Source organism: Bufo bufo, chromosome 6 (genome assembly GCF_905171765.1).
Source record: "Bufo bufo chromosome 6, aBufBuf1.1, whole genome shotgun sequence".
Classification (NCBI taxonomy): domain Eukaryota; kingdom Metazoa; phylum Chordata; class Amphibia; order Anura; family Bufonidae; genus Bufo; species Bufo bufo.
This window is the reverse complement of record NC_053394.1, coordinates 68,875,549-68,902,098: the sequence shown is the minus strand read 5'-3', so window position 1 is coordinate 68,902,098 and position 26,550 is coordinate 68,875,549.

Sequence of the window (26,550 nt, the reverse complement as noted above, 5' to 3'; positions counted from 1 at the left end):
GTACAACAAGAGATAAGTGAAAATAAGAAGGCTTTATTGAAAATAAAGCTGTAAAGCAAAAGTCCAAACGGATGGTGAAACCGAGCAGAGTCTTTGCGAAGCCAGAGGTCAGGAACCAGAAGGGTAGTCAGACGAAGCCAGGATCAGGAACCAGCAGGGTAGTCAGACGAAGCCAGGATCAGGAACCAGCAGGGTAGTCAGACGAAGCCAGGATCAGGAACCAGCAGGGTAGTCAGACGAAGCCAGGATCAGGAACCAGAAGCAGCAGCAGTCTTAGAAGCATGTGAACACAAGAGGACCAAGCAAGGAACTGAAGCCACAGACCTCCTATATATATATGAGCTAGGCATCCAGCTCCTCCCAGGGGAAGGAGGAGCCGCAGGGTGGAAGGCTACAAGAAACCCAGAAACCAAGATGGCCGCCAGCACATGTCAAACGAAGGAGAGCAGCAAGCAGGTAAGACCATGACAGTACCTCCCCCTCAAGGGCCCCTCCTCCGCTGAGCACAAAACGGTTTCTGAGGGAAGCGTGCGTGGAAGGCTCGGAGCAAGGCAGGAGCATGGACATCTGCGGAGGGAACCCAGGAACGCTCCTCTGGACCATAACCACGCCAATGGACCAAAAACTGCAACCGACCGCGGACCAGGCGTGAGTCCAGGATATTGCTCACCTCATATTCCTCACGATTGCCCACTTGGACCGGACGAGGCCGAGGAACCGAGGAAGTGAAACTATTACACACCAGTGGCTTCAACAGGGAGACATGAAACACGTTGGAGATCCGCATGCCAGGAGGAAGCGCAAGGGCATAGGCTACCGGGTTTACCCTGCGAAGCACTCGGAAGGGACCAACAAAGCGAGGCGCCAGCTTGGGAGTGGGCACTCGAAGGTTGAGGTTGCGGGTGGACAACCATACACGGTCTCCGACCTGGTAGGAAGGAGCAGGCGCTCGTCTGCGATCAGCCTGGAGTCTCTGGCGCTGCGCAGAGACCTCAAGGGACTTCTGGATCTGTACCCAAGAAGCACGTAGGACGGAAAGGTGATCCTCCACAGCCGGAATATCCTGGGGAGAGAATACCTCCGGTAACACGGCAGGTTGGAACCCATAATTGGCCATGAAGGGAGACGTCCCAGAGGAAGAGTTCACCGCCGTGTTCCTGGCAAACTCAGCCCAAGGCAGGAGGTCAACCCAATTGTCTTGGTGATCGGAGACATAGCAACGAAGGAATTGCTCCAAGGCCTGATTGGATCGTTCTGCGGCCCCATTGGACTGAGGGTGGTAGGCCGAGGAGAAGGAGAGATGAATCCCCAACTGGGAGCAAAAGGCGCGCCAGAACCTGGACACAAACTGACTCCCCCGATCCGACACAATCTCCTTAGGCAAACCGTGCAACCGGAAGACCTCCCTGGCAAAAATCGTGGCCAACTCTTGTGCAGAGGGTAACTTCTTGAGAGGAACACAGTGGCACATTTTGGAAAACCGATCCACAATCATGAGAATGACCGTATGGCCTCGGGATGCAGGGAGGTCCACAATGAAATCCATCCCCAGGTGTGACCATGGGCGCTCCCCGGTGGCTATGGGTTGCAGAAGGCCCAACGGAAGGTGCCGAGGGGACTTACTCTGGGCACAAACGGAGCATGCCGCTACATATGCGGCGATGTCGGAACGTAGGGAAGGCCACCAGAACAGACGTGAAACAGCCCAGGACAGCTGATTCTTTCCAGGATGCCCCGCGGTCTTGGAGTTATGGTAGGTTCGCAACAACCGAGTGCGCAACTCCTCAGGCACAAAACATCTGCCGTTGGGTCTCCCAGAGGGAGCACCAGATTGAGCCGCCAAAATCTGCTCACCCAGGGGAGAGGTCAGGCTGGTGCGAATGGCGGCCAGGATCTGATTCGGAGGTATGACCGAAGTCGGAATCGACTCCTCCCTGGACAGCTCGGAGTACTGCCGTGATAAGGCATCCGCCCTGATGTTCTTGGAACCGGGTAGGTAGGAGACCACGTAATTAAAACGTGACAAGAACAGAGCCCATCTGGCCTGACGTGGTGTCAATCTCTTGGCCTCAGAAAGGTAGGTCAGATTCTTGTGGTCCGTCAGGATGAGAACCGGAACCACCGAACCCTCGAGCAAGTGCCTCCATTCTTTAAGGGCCTGCACGATGGCCAATAACTCCCTGTCACCAATCTGATAGTTGCACTCCGCGGAAGACAGTTTCCGGGAGTAAAACCCACAAGGAAGCAGAGGACCCTCTGGTGTTCCCTGCTGAGACAGAAGGGCGCCTACTCCCGTCTCAGACGCGTCCACCTCGAGGACAAAGGGCAACCCAGGGTTGGGATGCGACAGAATCGGAGCCGACACAAAGGCGGACTTTAGGGCCTCAAGAGCTCGGATGGCCTCGAGCGGCCAGACCTGGGAATTACTGCCCTTCCTGGTCAGATCCGTGAGAGGCTTGGCCAGCATGGAAAAGTCCCTGATGAACTTCCGATAATAATTGGCGAAGCCCAAAAGCGCTGCAGGGAACGAAGACCACTGGGCTGGGGCCACTGTAAGACAGCCGAAACCTTCTCAGGATCCATGGAGAACCCCTCAGCGGAAATGATGTAACCTAAGAAGGTTACCTGGGATCGGTGAAATTCGCATTTCTCAAGCTTACCGAACAGCTTGTTCTCTCGTAACCGTTGCAACACTCGTCTGACATCCAGAATGTGGGCCTCCATGGATTCAGAATATACCAAGATGTCATCCAAATAGACTACCACACACTGCTGCAACAGGTCACGGAAAACATCGTTGATGAATTCCTGAAAGACTGCGGGCGCATTGCACAACCCAAAGGGCATAACCAAGGATTCGTAATGACCGGTCCTGGTGTTAAACGCGGTCTTCCACTCATCGCCCGCCTTGATCCTTACCAGGTTATATGCCGCCCTCAGGTCGAGTTTGGTAAAGACCGTGGCCCCTTTAAGGCGATCGAACAGCTCGGAAATCAAGGGTATCGGGTAAGCGTTCTTGATCGTGATGCGATTGAGACCCCTGTAATCGATGCAAGGCCTCAACTCACCGCCCTTCTTTTTCACAAAGAAAAATCCAGCCCCTGCCGGGGACGAAGATTTGCGAATGTGTCCGCGTGAAAGCGCCTCCCTCACGTACTCCTCCATGGCCTCATTCTCCGCTACCGACAGTGGATAGACTTTGCCACGAGGAGGAACGGCACCAGATTGTAACTCTATGGCACAATCGTATGGGCGGTGCGGAGGTAGGGCAACCGCGCGCACCTTATCGAATACATCCCGGTACTCCTCGTATTCAGGAGGCAACAGAGAGTCCGAGGAAGTACACAGCAACTTGACAGACCCATGGATGCAACTAGCCCCACACTGCGGTGACCACGAGAGGATCTCGACCGATCTCCAATCGAAAGTCGGATTATGCTTCTGGAGCCAGGGGTACCCCAAGACCACCGAGTAGTGTGGAGACGAAATAACCTGGAGGCAGACCGACTCTCTGTGAGCGGCACCAATGGCTATCCCCACTGGAAGGGTCTCATGAGTCACGTGTGGCGGCAGAAGGGGTCTGCCGTCTATCGCCTCAAGAGCCAGTGGGGAACCTCGAGCCTGCAGAGGAATGGAACTGGCGGCAGCGAACACACTATCAATGAACAAACCACCAGCACCAGAGTCCACCAACGCCTGGGTCGTCACCGAGCCCCCGACCCAGGAGAGGACAACAGTGATCAGTGGTTTGTCAACACGGGAAACCGGGGACGAGGAGACTCCACCCAAGATCTGCCCCCGACAGGATCTCAGGGTACGAGCGTTTCCCGGACGGTTCGGACATGCCAACCGAAAATGCCCACCGAGACCACAGTACATGCATCGGCCCTCGCGTCTCCGGAGTGCCCTCTCCCCCTCGGACAGGCGAGCAAACCCCAGCTGCATGGGTTCACCCCCAGACAAGTCATCCCCAGGAGGCGTGGGAGGAGAGGGAGGCACGGGTGGGACAGCAAACGTAGGCACCAATCTGTTAGAAGACCTCCGCAGGTTCTCCTTAAAGGAAGGTCTCTCCCTGAGTCTGGTGTCAATCAAAATCAGGAAAGAAATAAGAGACTCAAGCTCAACTGGTAGGTCCTTAGCTGCAACCTCATCCTTCAAGGCATCCGAGAGACCATGAGAGAAAGCAGCGACCAGAGCCTCATTATTCCAGCCCACCTCTGCTGCCAGGGTACGAAACTCAATGGCGTATTCAGCTACGGATCGTGAACCCTGTCTGATGGACATAAGGAGCTTCGCAGCAGAGGCAGCACGAGCCGGCACATCGAATACCTTCCGAAGAGAAGCAACAAAACCGGAAAACTCGGCAACCACCAGATTGTTGTTCTCCCATAAAGGGCTGGCCCAGGCCAAGGCCTTGTCCGAGAGCAGCGAGATCAAGAAGCCCACCTTTGATCTCTCAGTAGGAAAGGCATGTGGCAGCAACTCGAAATAAATGCCCACCTGGTTAAGGAAACCTCGGCACTGAGTTGGCTCTCCCCCAAAGCGCTGTGGAAGAGGGGCAGAACCGGTCATACCCCGAAACACCGCAGGCGCAACAACAGGTGTCGGGGTAGACTCTGGCGCAACAACCGGAGCGGCAGTAGGAGCGAGCCCAGGAGCGACAACCGACCCATCGGCAACGGGAGCGAAATGAGCCGTGCGTTCAAGCAGGGTTTGCAACGCCACAGCGAACCGACCCAACAGGTGATCCTGCTGATCAAGTCTGGCAACCAGCGTGGGTAGCGAGGATGGCCCTGTACCGTCAGAATTCATGGCTTGGTCCTAATGTCACGGAACCATGAACCAGACGTACAACAAGAGATAAGTGAAAATAAGAAGGCTTTATTGAAAATAAAGCTGTAAAGCAAAAGTCCAAACGGATGGTGAAACCGAGCAGAGTCTTTGCGAAGCCAGAGGTCAGGAACCAGAAGGGTAGTCAGACGAAGCCAGGATCAGGAACCAGCAGGGTAGTCAGACGAAGCCAGGATCAGGAACCAGCAGGGTAGTCAGACGAAGCCAGGATCAGGAACCAGCAGGGTAGTCAGACGAAGCCAGGATCAGGAACCAGAAGCAGCAGCAGTCTTAGAAGCATGTGAACACAAGAGGACCAAGCAAGGAACTGAAGCCACAGACCTCCTATATATATATGAGCTAGGCATCCAGCTCCTCCCAGGGGAAGGAGGAGCCGCAGGGTGGAAGGCTACAAGAAACCCAGAAACCAAGATGGCCGCCAGCACATGTCAAACGAAGGAGAGCAGCAAGCAGGTAAGACCATGACAGTTCCAAGGCAATTCACAGTCTTTTCCTAATAGGTACATATAGGAAACGTTGGTGGTATTCGATTCTGGAATAGGAAATATGTATCCATTTTTTCCTCCCCCTCCCCCCCCCCCCCCAGATCTCCCCCCCCCCTCCCTATTTTCATGTTTTGAGTTTGGTTTAAGGTTTAACACGTGGTGATTAGTGCTACGTGACTAAATGTTCTCATATAGATATACTTTATTTGAAATGTTTGACTACACCACCGACTATAACGTCATATACTTTGAATCTGATGCTCACTATGTCATCTCTTTTCTATCTCCTATTTGAATGGATATGCATTCCTTGTGTCAAACGGTCATTGTAATTGTCTCTTTTGCTGAAAAAATAATAAAAAGAGTTTTAAAACAAACTAATAGCTACATATAGGCAAACAGCAACAATGATAATAATAGGAGTCGTAGTCCCTGAGCACCTTCTCAACACGTTACAACCTTTCCAAGATGATCACAGGCGTGCAAAACTCTCAAAAATATGGTAGATGTTCCTGACAACAAACCATCTACTCCACACACCTGGAAAGAAAGTGTGGTAGGCGTCAGAGACTACAAACCGTCCACATGCAAAAAAGTCTCACAATCAGCTCTGCAATCCCCAGACTCAGGGATGCAGATTGTCAAAGAGTCAAACCATTATATAAGTGTGAAAGGTGCCATTAACTGTTAATCCTTCCACAAGCAGCAAAGTCTCTGTATTGGCCATTAACAGCGAATACTTTGCTAGCACTCATGGCCTTGTGTTCCTGGACAGTCTATGAATGTCTTCTCCAGCTTTTCCTCGGAGTTCGTTATCTCAACAAGAATCTTCTTTCTCCTAGTGTTAAAGTTGCATATTCCCTGAATGGCAGGCAGAGCTAAACTGAAGTGGCTAATGCAATTCTCCTTCAGAGGGGAAAACTATTTCCCTCTGATGAGTCAGGGCATAATTAACTAAACAGTGTCACCTACAGCTGCTTTTGGGAATAAATACAAAGCATAATACAAAACTTGAACAGATTAAATAACTTCAAATCAAGAACAATTTGCAAGTACCCTATTCTGGGGTACTGCACTCCTATCTTCCCTAGTTTGGCTCACCCAAAGTTTACATTATGATATTTTTCCACCATTGACCTATAATAGGTAAAAACTGTTTTTGTTTATTTAACATATCTATAAAACAGATCCAGTAATGGGCATACATTGTATAAACTTAGGAATCCGAAGGTACTATTTCTCCTTGTAGATAGCATCTTGTAGGCATACAGAGTCTTATAGGTCATGCAAGGATCCTCTGGGTAAAAGGTATGCAAATCAGCTCTCCCAAAAAACGTACGTTTTAAGGCCTATTGAAAGAGATGAAAATTTATAGTATAGCTACCGTCCAACTGGTGGCACGAAAGGCACAACATTATTTTCTTTTTCATTTTTTTTCTTTTGGAAAGTGCTAATTGGCATGCATTATATAAACCTAAACATGTTGCTAGCACATCCAGCTCCTAGCACATTGACCCCACACAAATACTTTTGCTTTGGTTTACAGACACCCACAGAGACAGCAAATAACCATAATTTAAAACATGTCCTTGTTTTAGCAGAAAATTTTCAAAACGTTTAATTGTTTTTGTGTTGAATGTGGGAAATAAATACAAAATATGTCCACATTGTATAATCATTTGTATGACCGCTTTTGATCTAGAAATGAGCACACGCCCTCATCCACAAAATCCCAAGGATAAGAGTAAAATTAAATAGTTCTTCAAATAGTCCCAACTTTATTTCTTATTTTTACTGCTCCCTCATTTGTGAATCAGTGTCGCTGATTTGTGTCACTTGCTTTTTGGGCATGTTTGCAAATAACCAATGGGTCAGGGTCCTCCATTAGACAAAATTTATATGAGATTTGGGAGTGGAGTGCCTAAGGGCTAAAGGAACGAGATATGCCCGTGTGAAATATATGACCTCAAGCAGGATGTTGATGAGCGCTGCACATATGCAGTAAACCACACTGTTAATGTTGTAAAATGCATAGTATAGTGTGAGATATTTGTATTGAACATTGGTGCAGGTGGAATGTTTAACTGGTAAATAGGCAATGAAGGACTGAGTCAAGAGTTTGTGTAGGAGTCTAGCTGAAAGCATCCCCACGCCTAGTCTGTACAAATAGAGATGCCATAAGGACTATATAGTTGATTAAAAAAATGGCTGCACAACTTTACACATACAAAAAATAGAGCTGAGAAATGGGGATAATTTTAAATTAAAGTGGTATTATACCTACAGTACTATAAATGGAAAAATGGAAGCTCTTAGCGCACATTTTTGATCAAACGTGTGTCGGGCCCATCTACCAGGCGTCAAGGTGTCTGCAGACGGGTAGCTAACACTAATATACCGCCTCTCTTGGACTTGCCTAAGCCTACATTTTCAGGGCAGTGTAGGAACCAACTACATTTGTACTCTGCTCAGAAGCCCTGAAAATTGTAGGCTTAGGTAAGTCCAAGAGAGGCGGTATATTAGTTTTAGGTACCCATCTGCGGAAGCCACCTTGATGCCTGGTAGATGGGCCGACACATGTTTTATCAAAAATGTGCACTAATAGCTTCCATTTTTCCATTTATAGTAGGTATAATACCACTTTAATTTAGAATAATTCCGATCTCTCAGCTCTATTGTTTGTATGTGTAAAGTTGTGCAGCCATTTTTTTTATCAACCATGTTTGCTTGATGGATATGCACCTGTAACTATGCATATGAATGTGCTGGTCTTAATTTTCTTGTAATAAGGACTATATACTGTAAGCAGTGGCATCCAAAGCACACAGAGATCAGATAGACTGAGGCAGTAGACGGAGGCTATGCTAAGCTGCAGCCACTGGGATAGGTAGTATTAGCTGCATGCAGTGTGGTAGTTAGCTACCTAGTGAAGGTGATTGGCACACTAAGGACCTAGATAGATTCAAAGCAGCAGTAATATGTCCACCAGAGAAGGGTAACCTGCATCACTCAACCTGTGAATAGCCAGGACAGGAGGAACAGACCAGCCAGCATGCCATAGGTACGGAAATACCTTTGTAGAGAGTGGCATTTTAGACAGTGTACATAAGTCTTGTCATGAGGAGAGATACCGTGACCTGTGGAGATGCCTTTGCCGAGAGTGTGTCAGTGTGCCACAAAGAGAGTTGCTGTAGAGTATAACCAAAAGCGTGCAGAGTGTGCCATGTGGAGGGTTGTTGTGGCCTGTAAATGAGCAGTATCTTTATTGCTGCCACTGAAAGGTAGATTCCATGGCAGGCTTGTCGTCACCCAGGGAAGTTGGTTCCAATGCCTGAAGGGAAAGTAATCATGTTGCCATGTAAAAGAGACTTTGAGGGAGAGTTTCTAAAAATGGTGCAAAGGAAACTGGCTTAGTTGCCTCTGGCAACTAATCAGACTGATAGTTGTGGAAAAATAAAAAGTGGAATCTGATTAGTTGCTATGGGCCGCTAAGCCAGTGTCTCTTTATGTAGTGTCCCACTAGGTAAAGGTGGGCACTGCACAAAAGGGGTTAATGTGTTTTTATTACCTGTAATGTTATGTGTATGCATTTCCCTGTGTTAGCTGGGTGTCAGGCCTGTCAGGGTGTAGTTTAGCCTCCCAGACGTTAGAGGGAGCTAGAGAGCCCTAGATATATATAGGAAGGCCCAGACAGGGGAGTGGAAGTTCATTCCAGGGGACTAGAGGAGTTACTTCGTCCACCTGAAGCTCCTGAGGCTAGGATTAGCTCAGTAGAGACACCCCAGTTGCAGGACAGCACCTCCTGGGAGAAACCTGCAGTTACCCTCAAGCCGAGTAAGGACAATACCAGGTCAGATAAGTACCCTGATGGGCAGAGGTTCTATAAAGTAAAGCAAGCGCCAATACTGGAGGAAGGATTTATATACCAAGGATTAAAGCCAGCATTTAGGCATCCGGGCCTTGGGATCCAGCCAGCTAGAATAGCTGAAGGGGACAGAGCAGCATTGTACTGTAAAGCATCAACCGTTGTGCCCTCCAAGTATCTTGCATGATTAATTCCTGCCACTATTTAAAGTCTACCTGCTTGTGAAGTATTGTTCAAGGGACTGCATTATCATCACTATCAACTGTAACTGTATGTACAAAGTTGGACTGTGTTCACCAAGTAAAGCAACGTTTGGTTTATCCACTGAGTACTCAGTTATTCCTCCTATAAATCGGTGTGCCACCGTTACAGGCACTGGCGTCACGAATCCAACAGGGACCTTGCCCCAGGCACTCAAAATACCTGTAACATCCAGGGCACCTCATCCACCATCAGGCCTGGTCCCTACATACAGAGTGTGCCCCAGAGGAACTGTGTCTACCTCTCCTTCACTGCCGCATGCCTGCCCAGGGTTCTCCAATACAGTGAGCAACCCTCTATTGCCTATAACCGTGACCTCGCTTCGCTATACCCTGCAGGTCTGGCGTGCTGCATTTGCACCAGTTTTGATAATTCTCTCCTCTTTGTGTTTCTAAACCTGTTGCCTTTTAAGGGATTATCTGATCCTGTAACCCCCCCCTCCGCAAATGCCCGGGTCCCTCATACAGCACATACTTACCTGGTCCCCTACGCCTGTGTCCCTCCGAATCCCTGCACGGCCGCCACTGCATCACCTGTTGGGCAGATCACAACATCCGGTGAGGGGGGATGCAGCCAATAGCAGGCCACAACAGAGACTCGCTCCCCTAGCGTCACGGGTGACGCACACGTGATGCAAGGTGGCAGGACACCATCGCGGCCTGCTATTGACTGAACCCGTCGCCGTATGTTGTGATCTGCGCGAAGGGGAGAAATGCACGGATCCGGAGGGACGCAGGTGTTGGGGGCCAGATAAGTACATCCTGTATGAGTGACCCAGGCATTTCTGGGGGTGTTTACAGGATCGGATAACCCCTTTAAGCAAGCCTATGCCCTCAAAGAGAGGCTGTAACCATTAGGTTTGTTGTTCCACGTAGGACTGTAACATTATGCCAGTTGCCTCTTATAAGAATATTGTAACCACCAAGCTTGTTGTCCAGCTTAAGATCAGTAAATACGTTGTTCCCTTGTCTGACTGATACCTTCCACCATTCTTGAGTGGGAAGCCACGTAGACCGTTCAAAGGCTAAAAAGATCCTTCAGAAGGTCTAACTCCCTTACACATAGAACTGTAGATACAAAGATTTTGAATATTGTAAAAAAAGGAAGGCTAAATCCAAAAATCCACTCTCCATCTCCATGGGAAAGGTTGCAAAAATAGTCACTATATACTGTAGGTGAATGTTCTTTTCTTCCATATGATATGCATGAAGCATTTGCAATATCTTGTTTTTATTGTTCTGAGGAGTGAAATGTAATTGTTAATTCTGTGCTGCTTCCTTCAGAAGGAAAGTTTGTTTCTAAAGCAGACTGAGTGACTGGGTACAAAGAGCGCACTGTCTATGTAGCAGTGCTGGACTTCCTGTGTTATCGTTACCTACTCAGTGGGGAAGTCTTCTAGATAATGGAAAATGAAGCAAAATCGCTGACACTGGGACTTTATTTCAGAAGGAAACCAAAAGTATTCAAAATTCCTGGCTCTTACTCTGATGCCTTGCACACATTTCTTATTAGTATGGGCAATATGATTACAGATATTCTTTATTATAATATAAACTCTGTTATATAGTGCAATCCTTGGGGTGAAATATAGAAACTAAGGGGGGGGGGGGGGGATTTACTAATGGTGACCCTGTGCCATTATGGGCAGGGTTTAGCGGGTGACAATATAATCTTTTAGTCCTCCTCTTGAGGGGGCCCCTTCTGAGTTCTGTCCCCAAAGCGGTCGCTTCCCCTAAAGCTATGCCCCTGCCTTAATGCGTCAATAAATTTGGTATATTGTAGTCCAGCGTACTTTGGATTAAGACTGGAGTATGACACCATGATCTTTTACTAAACTCTCCCAATGTCTTTGGGTGTACATTTGCATATTGCACAGGATATCTCATCAATAATATCTAATGGGTTATACCGTATGTGATTCATCCCATAGTGGCAGCGTATTGCCTCCAAACGTCTAATACAAGTGGGGTTGTCCCCTGCAGCATTGGAGCCCATTATTGTGTCAGAGCCTAGGCCAACTCAAGATTCTCTGCTACTATAGTGTTTGGTGGGCTGTTCCATTAAGGGGTTGTCCTATGAAATATATTCTACATTTTTCAAACTAGCACCTGGATTTGGATAATTTTGTAATTGCATGTAATTAAAATTTGGCATAGCCACTGAGTTATTCACTGAAATCCATATCATCTGGTGTGATCCCTTGTGCAGCAATAACTGCAACTGAACATTTCCTATAATTCTTGATTAGTCCTGCACATCGGCTTGGAGGAATTGTAGCCCATTCCTTAAAGGGGTGTTCCGGTTACATTAAGTAATCACCTATCCACAGGACAGGGGATAACTATTAAATCGGTGGGGGTCCTACTGCTGGGATCATGACAACTTGGGCCCTGTACCCCCTGCAGCCCCCTGAAATGAGCGGAGCAACCAGTAGGGCATGCGCACAGTCACTCTATTAATTTATATGGGAATTTCGAAGAAAGCCGAGCACTGAACTCGGGTATCTCTGAAACTGCCATAGAAATGACTGGCCGCTCCATTAATTTTAGTGGGTACAGGGCCCCCGTTCTCGTGATCTGTGGGTGTCCCAGAGGTAGAACCCCCACCGATCTAATAGTTATCCCCTATCCGGTGTATAGGGGATAACTTAACGTAACCAGAATAACTCATAAATTTCTAGTCTGAATAATTGAGAAATGGAACAGCGTAGAATTTAGAGAATAGATGCTCCAGGGTTGTTTTTACATGGGAAATGTAAGAACTTAGTAAGGCAGACACTAGAGATGAGTGAATTTCTCAAAAATTTAATTCGGCCGGTTCGCCGAATTTTCCGAAAAGATTTGATTAGATCCGAATTTATTCACAGCGAATCACGTTAAAAAAAAAACAGCTATTTCCTGGCTGCAGAGAGCTGTATAGTGGTGTAGAACACTGTACCTTGCAGTAACACGCATAGGGAGTCTGCTGTGGTAGTGAAACAATACTGTGAGTCAGTATGACATGTAGATGACAGGTGTCGCTCTTAGATTCACTGCACACTTCACTTCTTTGGGCAGTTACGGGGCCAAAACTGACCAAATAACTCAAGTGTGAACTCAGCCTTACAGGTTGATGTTAGCGCCAGGTATAAATAACCGTGCAGAGACCCAAGATCCTACTGTAGCGTGAAAGAGCGCACTCCTTTTACACCGTCGTCAGCTAATTCCACATAGATCTGTACAGAACCTGTTCTATTAAACGCTTATACAAGTAGAGCCCCCTCCCTGACAGAGTGGAGAGGGTGTCAGCAGTAAGTTTGTGTTGACATCACTGATTATTTTGCCCATCCTCTTATCCGTCAGAACAATAACCCCCAAAAGACGGATCCTGTCTGTTGAGCATTCGCCTTCACTCGGTCAGCATTTGATCAGTAATCCATCAGTATTTCTAAAGCCCCAAAACAGAGATGACACGTGAATGGAATATTTGCATGTCTTCTATGTTTTTCTACCCACTCCTGCTTTTGGCTACCAAATCATAATACAATTCTGATGGGACCATAGAGGCCTTACAGCTGCTACACAGACAGGATGCGTCTCATTTTTCCTTCCTTCTCACAGATCAGAGGAAGGGTCAAATAAATGATGATGTCAACCAGGCCAAAAAGGCAAAATAGTGGCCCAGTCATGGAGTGGGGAGGGTGGGAGAACAGCTTGATAAGTCCACAGAGTGGCCCAATGACATAGTGTTGAAGTAGAAGCAGCATGAGGAGACCACAAAGTGGCCCAGTGAAATAGTGTTGAGGTGGCAGCATCATGGGGAAGCCACAGAGTGGCCCAGTGACATAGTGCTGAGTTAGCAGCAGCATGAGGAGGCCACAGACATAGTGTTGATTTAGCAGCAGCATGAGGAGGCCACAGAGTGGCAAGGTGACATAGTGTGGAGGTAGCAGCAGCAGCATGAGGTGGCCACAGAGTGGCCCAGTGACATAGTGTTGATTCAGCAGCAGCATGAGAAGGTCACAGAGTGGCAAGGTGACATAGTGTGGAGGTGGAAGCAGCATGAGGAGGCCACAGACTGGCAAGGTGACATAGTGTGGAGGTGGAAGCAGGAGCATGAGGAGGCCACAGAGTGGCCCAGTGACATAGTGTTGATTCAGCAGCAGCATGAGAAGGCCACAGAGTGGCAAGGTGACATAGTGTGGAGGTGACAGCAGCAGCATGAGGAGGCCACAGAGTGGCAAGGTGACATAGTGTGGAGGTGGCAGAAGCAGAAGCATGAGGAGGCCACAGAGTGGCAAGGTGACATAGTGTGGAGGTGGCAGCAGCAGCATGAGGAGGCCACAGCGTGGCAAGGTGACATAGTGTGGAGGTGGCAGCAGCAGCAGCATGAGGAGGCCACAGAGTGAAAAGGTGACATAGTGTGGAGGTGGAAGCAGCATGAGGAGGCCACAGAGTAGCACATGACAGAGTGTGGAAGTGGCAGCAGCATGAGGAGACCTGAGTGGTGAGGTGGCAGCAGCATCAGGAGACCACAGAGTGACCCGTTGACGGAGGTGGGTGTCAATAACAGTACCCGCTGACGATGGTGGGTGTAAGAAGGAGCACTTGGCATCAGATGTGTGGCATCAGGCTGGTGGCAGCATCAGAATAGTAGCTGAGGCAGGTAGCCAAAAGAAACCGGTCTATTTTGTCAAGGTTTGGATGAGGTAGCATGGATGATATAATCTGATGCGTCAGGCATTGTTTGGTGGAAATCCTGGCTGATCACATCTGATTCATCTTGACAAAGGTCAGGCTCTCCACATTTTGGGTGGATAGGCAAGTTCTCCTTGGGGTAACTATGGCCCCCACCGCATGAAACACCCGCACTGATGCCACAATACTGGCTGGGCAGGACAGCTTTTCCAGGGCAAACTCGGCCAGTTGCGGCCACAAATCCCCAGTTTGGCTGCCCAGTAGTCTAGCGTACCTTCAATGTGTGGTGGCAGGGTGCTGTCCAAGTATGCCACCATCTGCTGGTTTAGGTTCTGCTCCAGGTCTAGCTGCTGCTGGTGAGTAGTTTCTTCACTAGGCAGGTTAAGAAAGCTGCTCATCATCGACTCTAGACTCAAGTTGCTGCTGATGGAGCTGGTACTGCTCCTACCCCACCCACCCTGCCACAGCAGCCATGGCAGTGGAACGAGAGCGCAGAGGCCCCCACCCAGTCAGACCTGCGAGAGGCTGGACAATGGGCAGCGGCCAACTGAATACATAGGATGTCTCTATAGTAGTTCACTCTCAGCGAGTGTAAAAAAGGCCCCCATTTTGGATGGGTAGCGAGGGTCTAACAAGATGGAGAGCCAGAAATCATCCCTCTGCCGAATTGTGACGATTCAGCTGTCACTACCCAAGCAAGTGAGCATGCAGCGGGCCATTTGCGCAAGTGACTCGGAGGGACTCCCTGCCTCCATCTCCACTGCATACTGCCATGGTGTGCCTGGGTCATCTGCCTCGTCTTCGTCATCTACCTCTTGATCCTCCGGCTGCTCCTGCTCCTCCTCTCCTGTCACTCGTGTAGAAAAACCACCCATTTCGCTACAGATTGCTCGTGCTCCAATGTGCTACTCCTCCTCCAGTTCATCCCCCACAGGACTCATGTAGCCATGAGATGTAGGCACCACATCTCCAGTCCCCTGACCAGCCAGATTTACCAGCATCTGTTCCAGTATATGAAGCAGTGGAATGACGTTGTTCATCCCGTAGTCCTGGCGACTGACAAATAACGTGGCATCCTCAAATGGCCTGAGCAAACCGCAGGTGTCACGCATGAGCTGCCACTGGCTGACATCAAAGTTACACAGGGGAGTACTCCTGTCCGCTTGGATCATAAAGAAATCGTTGATGGCCTTTCTCTGTTCATATAGTCGGTCCAACATATGGAGGGTGGAATTCCAACGGATGGAAACATCGCATATTAGCCTATGTTGTGGGATGCCGTTCTGCCGCTGCAGCTTAAGGAGGTGTGCTTGGCGGTGTACGAGTGGCTGAAGTGCATGCAAAGTTTCCTGGCCATTTTTAGGATGTCTTGCAGGTGGGTGGAAGACTTCAGGAACCGCTTGACAACCAGATTGAACACATGCGCCATGCAGGGTGCATGGTTCAGCCCTCCTTGACGCAGCGCTGACACCATGTTCTTCCCGTTGTCGGTCACCATGGTTCCGATTTTGAGTTGTCGCGGAGAAAGCCAGGATTCGATTTCTTGATGAAGGACATGGAGCAGTTCCTCCCCTGTGTGACTCTGTTCGCCCAGGCAAACGAGGTGTAGAACAGCGTGACACCGCCGTGCCCTGCACATGTAGTATGCTGGAGGGGCACTGTGAATTTTCCCTGCAGTGGAGGCTGAGGACACAGTGGAGGATGAGAAGGCAGAGGCAGACATTGTCACAGGACCAATGGGGTGAGAATGTGGAGGCGGAAGCGGCGTCACCTGGCCAAGTTGCTGGTTTGGCTGGGCAGGAACCACATTTACCCAGTGGGTGATAAAAGACAAATATTGTCCTTGATCGTACTGTAGTTACATCTCCACACGTCAGCACTGCCGTTCACTTTGGTAGACACCGACAGGCTCAAGGACTGGCCCACCTTCTGTTCTACATATTTGTGCAGGGCTGGTACTGCCTTTTTGGCAAAGAAATGACGGCTTGGGACTCTCCACCTCGGCTCGGCACAAGCCATTAGTTCTCTGAAAGGTGCAGAGTCCACCACTTGAAAAGGGAGGGTCTGCAGCACCAGCAACTTGGTTCAGCTTCTGCGCCATTGGATGAGTGCACGCATACTGTTGTCTCTTGGAAATTGCTTTGTGATCGATTGCTGACAGAATGACTGACGAGGAGCAGGAGCATCAGGACCGGTAGATGATGGGAAGGACAGACAGCTCCCTTCGGCTGAGGTGGTGCAGCCTTGACTGCCTGAAATCGGGTGCGTGCCACTGGGTGCCACTGCGGCAGGCTGGACCACCACATTGGAGCCACAGTTCTCCCAGGCCACTTCATGGTGACGCTGCATATGTTGACACAGGGCCGTGGTGCCAACATTGGCACCCTGGCCACGCTTCACATTCTGCCCACAGATTTGGCAAATGGCCATGTTCACCTCCTCTGGCGGCTTAACAAAAAAACAGCCACACCGCCGAGTAGGTAATTTTACCTCCAACACTCCGCACTGACTGACTGCTACCGCCGCTTCCTCTGTTAACCCCTGCACCACAACTTACCGGGCAGGTAGGCTCCTGCGAAGTGGGTGGTCTACCCTGGGCACATTTGGCTCCTGACCTCCCACTGCTGCCATCCTGCTGACTCCCGGCCACGCTACTGACTTGCTGGCTCTGCTGCTGCCATACATGCAAGCTGCCACCATCTTCTCCCTATGATGTTGAAGCCCCTTCGTCACCCGTCTTCCAATTGCGATCGGTTACATCATCATCGAGTACTGTCTGCACGTCACAGATGTCCTCCTCAACAATCTCTGAGCCAGGAGCCTGACCGCTTGCAACACCAGCTCCCATGCCACTCTCCTTATCACTACTTTGCCTGCCTACCGGAGGAAGCGGCGAATGTCTCCTCCAGATCTGTCTGACATACTGTTAGATCAAATAAGTAAATAAAAAGGAAATTAATACACTCCAAAAAGGGCTGCAATTTTCTCACTTCACCACACAACGGCTAATAAGCCCTTTTCCCCCACTAATACAAGCCAAAAAAGGCTTTAGAACATATAACTGCACCGCTGAACAGCAAATAATATTTTTATTTGCTACTAATACATGCCAAAAAGGGCTGTAATTTTCTCACTGCACCACACAATGGCTGATAAGCCCCCCTTTTTTCCCCACTTATACACGCCAAAAAAGACTTTAGAACATATACCTGAACCACACAAGGGCTCATAAGACCCTGTAATAAAGCCTGTTAATGGCTGTATCAAACAGCACATGGACCCTAATAACAAGAACGTTCCTATTACCCAGTCTGTACACTCCCCTACTGAACCCTGTTCTTCAATACTGTGGAATGATTCCTCCCTATCCTTTCCCTGAACTTCTATTCAGCTAAATAAAAGCTTTCAAGTTTTTCCTAGCACTTTCCCTAGTGCCTGCTGACTTCTCTCACAGCACTAAGTACACTGGAAAATGTCTGAATCCAAGATGGCTGAGGCTATTTATAGGGCTGTGACATCACAGGGCTGGCTGCTGATTGGCTGCATGCATGACATTGTGGGTGATCCCTCGTTCCCAGAGTTCTTTGCTCCATGTCGTAACACATGCAGCAGCTATTTTAGGAAATAATGCGATTAGTTACCACGAAGCCTGAGGAAATTCAGATTCGGTGCGAATGAAATTTTTTCTGAAATTCTGATCAAATTCCACTTCGTCAACTTCGATTCGCTCATCTCTAGCAGACACTTCAGTAGAGGTTACAGGTCCTCTTTACAACACGCTGCTGTCAAAGCTCTCACTGTACAAATAAGCAAACCTGCAAACATGACAGCCCTGTGCTTGTTCTCAGTATATAGGAACTTCTTTAGTGTTGACAGGTCGGCATGGGGCGAACAATGATATCAATTGTAAACTTCACCATAGATCGCAGTAATACGCTACATTTCACACAAGCTATGGGCAGAGTGAGTATTCCTACTACAGAAAAATCTACCATACCGCAGTAGGTCTGGTTAATGGATCTTAGATATTATGCAGATTTTCCATGTGTCCCTCACACATACCATAGGGGCCCCTTTAGGCTTGGGACCAATGGTGTATGGTCCAGGTGTGGACAGAAATGATCTTTCAGCATTGGTTGTAATAGCACTACTGATATTCTCTAATGGCTATTACTTCTAGGATATTTAGCCAGAATTCCTAGAATCTCTACGCAGCTGCAGATGTGAGAGCATACACCCAATAGCATGAAATCCAAAATAATATGTCGGTACATGCATTTTTCATGATGCTGCTGCCTTCAGATTTTGTCTTAGAATGCTTTTATATGCTGCAGTTTTGCAGCGTTTTTGCCTCTATGGCAAAGCTCCCTAGCAGCCATTTGTATGAGCTGGAGGAAGCGGAGAGATGTAGAATGGCGGATGCAATGTATAGACAGCTGAGGTCCACCAGAGCTGGAGCTACTCCTGCAGAGGGGTTGTCCATCTTTGTTCATAGAGACAATTCCTATAAAAACTTAATGTAAAAAGACAACGGCAGACGCAACACCGCTCAGATAGGAACATTTTACTAGAGCTGTCACTTTAACAAGTACTTACATGTGCAGCATTTTCCTTCAGTACGTACCCTTAATACCTTATTATTCATGTCAAATTGAAGAAACTGAACTTAAATAGAGGTTGAGGGGTGCGACATTTCTTGTCTGCCACTTACAATGCTGTTCTAACACCTGTCCCGAGGCAGTTTAATCACACTTAATAACTTCAGTAATGCAAATTGCAATCAATATCTGACCTTGTGTTGATTATGGTAAACAGATTGTGCTGACTGAACCAGTATTTAATGCTGGAGATTTCTTGCACAAGTCATTCTAATTGAGAAAGCCAGTTGGGTGACTAGCGAAACATCTTCAAGAGACAATACAACAAGTCCAGTTGCTGTGACTTATTACTACTGATAAACCATGACCCTCATATACACCCTTATTACCATTTGCCTACCCCCTCCCACAGGGCCTGTTTTGACAAAAAGGTGGCCCTGGGCAAAATCAAAAGTGGGGCCACAAATATTGTAATAATGTACTAAAAACACAGTCCGACACCCGGCACCCCCGCCGATCAGCTGTTTGAGGAGATGGCACATGCTCTTCACTGCTGCTGTCCCATAGACATACAGCAGCAGAGCAGGAAGAGAGACGGTATGTGTGCATGTCTCCTCAAACAGCTGACCGTCGGGGGTGCTGGGTGTCGGACCCCACCAATCTGATATTGATGACCTCTTCTGAGGATAGGTCATCAATATGAGAAAACCTGGAGAACCTCTTGAAGCCACCCCTAATACTGTGCCTGCTGTGTTCCCCCCCCCATGTCCACAAGCACTAAACTATACACCCAGACTGCCCTCATTAGTAATAATGCCCCCAATAGTAATATTCTCCCCAAGATTGCACCCATTAGTAGCAATGCCCTCCATATTGTGTCAAATAATAATAACGCCCCTACAGTACTCTAGTAGTAATAATATAACCATAATGCTCCCAGTGGCTCTAATGTCCCCCTGTAGTGCCCCCCACCAGTTCCAATATATAATGCTCCCCACCATAGTGCCAGTATATATGTAATGTACCATGTAGTGCCAGTATATAATGCTCCTCCATTCCTCCCCAGTAGTGCCAAGTATATATAATGATCTCCTTCCCCCCCATCCCTGGTGTCCCCAGCAGTGTGGACATTTAGTATTAAAAAAAAAAAAATGCCTCCTTCCCATATCCCTGCCATTGTCTGCGATGCAGACCACAGTTTTATCTGTGGCTTGTGTTGCTGCATCCTGATGCATGTTGTCCCAATGACATCACCGCTCCTGCTCTGGGTCACACGTGATTATGTCATCATGCAAGACCCAGCGCAGGAGGTTGCAGTGATGTCATTGCGGCTTCTTGCGCTGTTCTAATGACTCACAGGCTTGAGGCTTATGAAGTTGGACGGCCATGAGTGCGCCCCCCTTTATGGGTAGCGAAGTGGTGCCGTAGGCGGATGACTACCCTCCCCTATCCATCGTCCCGGCCCTAATTCAGAACACATTACAGAAGGCGGTACAACAGGGGGAGGACTATAACTCCCAGCATGTCTAAGCCATTATTATTTAATATCAGAGCACATTACAGGGGGACATATAAGAGGATGGGACTACAACTCCCAGCACGTCCAAGCCGTTATTATGTAATATCAGAGTACATTATAAGAGGAGGTATAAGAGGAGAGGACTACAACTACCAGCATATCCAGGGTGTTGTAATGTACCCTGATATTACATAATAATGGCCTGGACATGCTGAGAGTTGTAGTGCTCTCCTCTTTTACCTCCTCTTGTAATGTACTCTGATATTACATAACAAGATGGACATGCTGGGAGTTGTAGTCCTCTCCTCACACCTCATCTTGTAAGGTACTCTGATATTACATAACAGGAAGTATAATAGGAGAGGACTACAACTCCCAGCATTTCCCTGGCACTTACATTGAATCCATCCTACTTCACTTCTTCCCATGCATCGCAGGTCTTCCTCTTCATAGGCACTGCTGAGCTCCACCTCCTGTTCTGGTCACATGATGGTGAGGTAATTTCAGGTCCTTTATCCCCATCTTCTCTGCTGAGCTCTGCCTCCTGCACGTGAGATCAAGGCAGGTCCTACAGCTGCAGTAGAAGAGTGCTGCTGGTGTCCGTAGCTGTCAACATTAGGGTAATGATTTCTCTTATACAGTCAGGTCCATAAATATTGGGACATCAACACAATTCTAAAAATTTTGCCTCTATACACCACCACAATGGATTTGAAATGAAACAAACTAGATGTGCTTTAACTGCAGACTGTCAGCTTTAATTTGAGGGTATTTACATCCAAATCAGGTGAACGGTGTAGGAATTACAACAGTTTGCATATGTGCCTCCCACTTGTTAAGGAACCAAAAGTAATGGGACATAATAATAATCATAAATCAAACTTTCACTTTTTAATACTTGGTTGCAAATCCTTTGCAGTCAATTACAGCCTGAAGTCTGGAACGCATAGACATCACCAGACGCTGGGTTTCATCCCTGGTGATGCTCTGCCAGGCCTCTACTGCAACTGTCTTCAGTTCCTGCTTGTTCTTGGGGCATTTTCCCTTCAGTTTTGTCTTCAGCAAATTAAATGCATGCTCAATCGGATTCAGGTCAGGTGATTGAATAACATTCCACTTCTTTCCCTTAAAAAACTCTTTGGTTGCTTTTGCAGTATGCTTTGGGTCATTGTCCATCTGCACTGTGAAGCGCCGTCCAATGAGTTCTGAAGCATTTGGCTGAATATGAGCAAATAATATTGCCCGAAACACTTCAGAATTCATTCTGCGGCTTTTGTCAACAGTCACATCATCAATAAATACAAGAGAACCAGTTCCATTGGCAGCCATACATGCCCAGGCCATGACACTACCACCACCATGCTTCACTGATGAGGTGGTATGCTTAGGCTCATGAGCAGTTCCTTTCCTTCTCCATACTCTTCTCTTCCCATCACTCTGGTACAAGTTGATCTTGGTCTCATCTGTCCATAGCATGTTGTTCCAGAACTGTGAAGGCTTTTTTAGATGTTGTTTGGCAAACTCTAATCTGGCCTTCCTGTTTTAGAGGCTCACCAATGGTTTAAATCTTGTGGTGACCCCTCTGTATTCACTCTGGTGAAGTCTTCTCTTGATTGTTGACTTTGACACACATACACCTACCTCCTGGAGAGTGTTCTTGATCTTGCCAACTGTTGTGAAGGGTGTTTTCTTCACCAGGGAAAGAATTCTTCGATCATCCACCACAGTTGTTTTCCGTGGTCTTCCGGGTCTTTTGGTGTTGCTGAGCTCACCGGTGCATTCCTTCGTTTTAAGAATGTTCCAAACAGTTGTTTTGGCCACGCCTAATGTTTTTGCTATCTCTCTGATGGGTTTGGATCTCATCTTGAGAGTTGACAGCAACAGATTCCAAATGCACACTTGAAATGAAGTCTGGACCTTTTATCTGCTCATTGTAATTGGGATGATGAGGGAATAACACACACCTCGCCATGAAACAGCTGAGAAGCCTATTGTCCCATTACTTTTGGTCCCTTAATAAGTGGGAGGCACATATGCAAACTGTTGTAATTCCTACACCGTTCACCTGATTTGGATGTAAATACCCTCAAATTAAAGCTGACAGTCTGCAGTTAAAGCACACCTTGTTCATTTCATTTCAAATCCATTGTGGTGGTGTATAGAGCCAAAAATGTTAGAATTGTGTTGATGTCCCAATATTTATGGACCTGAATGTATGTGTGGGAAGGGATCCTACACTGCATTGTAAAGTGCAGCTGTTCAGCTGTCCGCCTGTTTGCTTCCACAGACGTTCAGCTGAACAGCAGCACTGAAGCAGGGGGCCCATTAGACAATGGGGGCCCTGGGCAATTGCCCAGTTAGCCCCCCCCCCCCCCCAATGCCAGCCCTACCCTTTCAGGACCGCTACCCTTCTTTCTTAAACATATAGTCCCCTTTAGCTTTGTCACTTATTTTTTGCAGCATGGGGACAGTGCATATGAAGTAAAGGCATCTGACTATAGCAGGGGTCAGCAACCTGCTATTGTGAAAACACAACTCCCAGCATGCTCCATTCACTTCTATGGGAGCTCTTAGGACAGACAAGCAAATGTGCATGCTGGGAGTTGTAGTTTCACGGCACCTGGAGTGTCACAGGTTTCAGCCCCCTGGACCATAGCATTCTAGTGTAGTCCATCCTGACCCACTTCTATAAACTATTTGGAATTAAAACTCCCAGCATGCTCCATTCACTTCTATGGGAGTTCTTAGGACAGACAAGCAAATGTGCATGCTGGGAGATGTAGTTTTATGGCAGCTGGAGTGTAACAGGTTTCAGCCCCCTGGATCATAGCATTCTAGTGTATTCCATCTGGACCCACGCTCTATAAACCACACAGCCGGAGGCTGATGGCGAGGCAAGATGGTCCTGTAAACTGAAAAGACCTGTAAATGGCTCTGTTAGGTTTAGATTTCTATTTGCTTATGTACAGAGGTTTTTTATGACTTGGGCATGTGCTACATTTGTGCAAAACGTGTTAATCTAACACCCAACGTGTTAAACCTGGCATTGGCCCGACAAGTGTAAAAATGGCTGGTATGCTGAATATCTCCTGCAGAAATCATTCCAAAAGCTATAACATGTTAAATACATTCTAAAAATAATAACAGGACTGGAAATTTTCTTACAGTTATGGAGGGTTAAATGGTCTTAGTACACATTCTGCAGGGGATGCAAGAACAACATTGTAGGCCCCCTGGATGGTGTTTTTATACTGCAATTATAGAGGCTCTCCACCTTCCGTATATATTTTATTTTAGAACAATTTTATGGTGATTTTATTTGAGAAGGCCTAGCCTCCAACACAGTAAGTTCTGTATTTCACTGGCCGAGAGTTAGCCAGATCATCACTAACAAGCCCTCGTTAATTGGACAATCGCATCTTTTATGCCAGCACAAAAATCATTGTGCCATCTAATCACAATCTGCTGCCAGCAAATAATGAGTCTGTATGGGGGCGAGCCTTGGCATTAGGGATTGCTTCTCCCTTGTGGCGGAAATCGGTGCATGTACTGTAATTGCAGTGCATTTCTTTAATTGATGAGCAGGTTCCTTCCTGACAATTGTAAGGCTCATCTGCCAGTCTAATACAGCCCTTAGGGATACTAAAGCTCCATCAGAAGATACCGTAACTCCATTTGAAACTGACTCTGAAGCCAATCAATTACCTACAAGTTTATTTTGCAAATTGGGTTCATTTACTAACCTATTAGACCTTATTGATTGTATGCCCTATGTATGTAAGGTTTCCATGCAATTAAAGGGTTTTTCTGGGATTACTGTGGTTTTTAACAGATATATTCTCATGTAGTTGCTTACCTCATGTACATACATGTTCCACATGCTTTTATTTCAATTTGGACTCTCCTAACTCATTTTCACCATATAAACCAAATCACTTTGCTTTGTTTCCATACTGTATGTAGCACTTCCTGTTCCTGTATCCAACCAAACCCATGATGCACTTCTCCTTTCTCTGCCAGAGCTCCAGCACCGCCCCTAGCAACACCCAGCTAGTTTATAGCTCCTCCCTCCCAGCTAGTTGCATAGACACTCCCCTACAGCTAGTTTATAGCTCCTCCAACCCAGCTAGTTACATAAACACTGACACGCCCATAGACATATCATCACAGGAAATAAGAACTCCATGGACATGGTCATGTGACCCCAGCCCAGAACAGGAGATAGGAGCAATAAAGGTAAAAGAAATACATTACAAAATTACAGCTACCTTATTTTAAAGGATGCTGATGCAAACTAGAAAACCCCATTAAGGTGGACTTACACATTTACTGCATAGGTTGAGACTAGGGATGAGCGAACGTGTGTTTTCAAGTTCGGTGTACAAGGTTCGGGTTCGGTTTATCTAAGAATTCTGTTAAGGATTCCGCTACCACAGACCATAATTTATGGTCTGTGGTAGTGGAATCCATAACATAAATCTTAGAAAACCTGAAACCAAACCTTTTACATTGAACCTGAAAACACAGTTTCGATCATCCCTAGTTGAGACAGGACCCTCATTTCTTCTGGTGGGCTGAAAACAAGGCCACAAATTAGCTATTGTCTCCTTAACATACATATGTTCCTCAATTAAACAGGTCCTTCTACAGTTTTGGAGTGGATTGTGGCTTCACACTAAATGTACTACTCTCCAGCATCCAAAAGGCAAAGTGATTAGTGAATTTCATAAAACTTCTGAAGATTGAAGAACAGTACGCTTTTTCCAGTCCAAACTGGGTGATGTAACTATCAAGCAGTGAGCCAACCAGATGTAACAAACACATCCCCATGACATTATAAAATAATGTCTATTGTCTACCGTTTTCAAGCATTATTGATGCTGGGTCATTTAAGATCACAATGTGTTACAATGTCTACATACCGTATGTAATTACCTATGGACTCTAAAGAGCTTTGTAAGATACTGAACCTGTAATTGCAAGTCTGTTTTACCAAAAGATCGTGGAGGGATATTTAAAGGTTCTGCTAATTCCTAGTCTGGAAACAGAACATCTGGTGTATGTATAATCAAGACAAAAGTTAACAAAGTACCTCAGTAATATACAGAAGTGATATACTACAAGGCCACCTGTAAATTTTGTGAGTGCATATGTATTCACTGCATTTGCTTTGAAACCCCTAAATAAGGTCTGGTCCAACCAATTAATTTCCAATGACACATAATTAGTTTAATAAGATCCCCCTGTGTGCAATCAAAGTGTCACATGACCTGTCACATGATGTGAGTATAAATACACCTCTTCTGAAAGGCCTGAGTCTCTAACATGAAGACCAAGGAGCTCTCCAGACAGGTCAGAGACAATGTTGTGGAGAAGTATAGATCAGGGTGGGTTGTAAAAAAATATCCAAAACTTTTTAACATCTCACAGAGCACCATTAAATCCAATATATCAACTACAAAACCTGATAAGTGAAGGCCACCAACCAGAAATCACAGGCAAGGAGGGCATTAAGTAGAATTTAAACAAAGACACCAACGATAACTGTAGGCGCTCCAAAGATCCACAGCGAAGGATCAATCTGTACGACCAAAATAAGCTGAGGCTTTATGGAAGAGTGACCAGAAAAGAAAGCCATTGCTTAAAGGGGATTTCTCTTTTCAGGAGATGGCATTTATTATGTAGACAAAGTTAATACAAGGCACTTGTATGTGTATTGTGATTGTCCATATTGCTTCCTTTGCTGGCTTTATTCATTTTTCCATCATATTATACAGTGCTCGTTTCCAGAGGTTACAGCCACCAGTATAGCACAGATGCAAGGTGGCCAGAACAGGAGCTGCTGTGTGTTTGTTCTTACGGTCCCTGCCACCAGAAGGGCCGGCACCTATTCCTATAGTGTGCAAGCACAACCACCGCTGCTGGATTCCAGGGTGGTCGTAACCCCTGAAAACGAGCAGTGTATAATGTGATGGAAAAATGAATCCAGCCAGCAAAGGCGGCAATATGGACAATCACAATACATTAATGAGTACCTTATATTAACTTTTTCTACATGATCAATGCCGTTTTCTGAAATGAGACAAACACATTTAGAGTTCACCAAACAGCATGTGGCAGACTTATCAAAGATGAAGCCATCATGGGAAAATGCTTCCCAGTGTTGGACTGGTCCCTTGGGCCCACTAGAGGAAATAATTCTGAGGGCCCTCCCTTTGTGTATATAGGACCTTAAGGGCCCTGTTTTACTAGGGGATAATTATTGTCAGGGCTTGGGACCACTGGAGGATCCTTT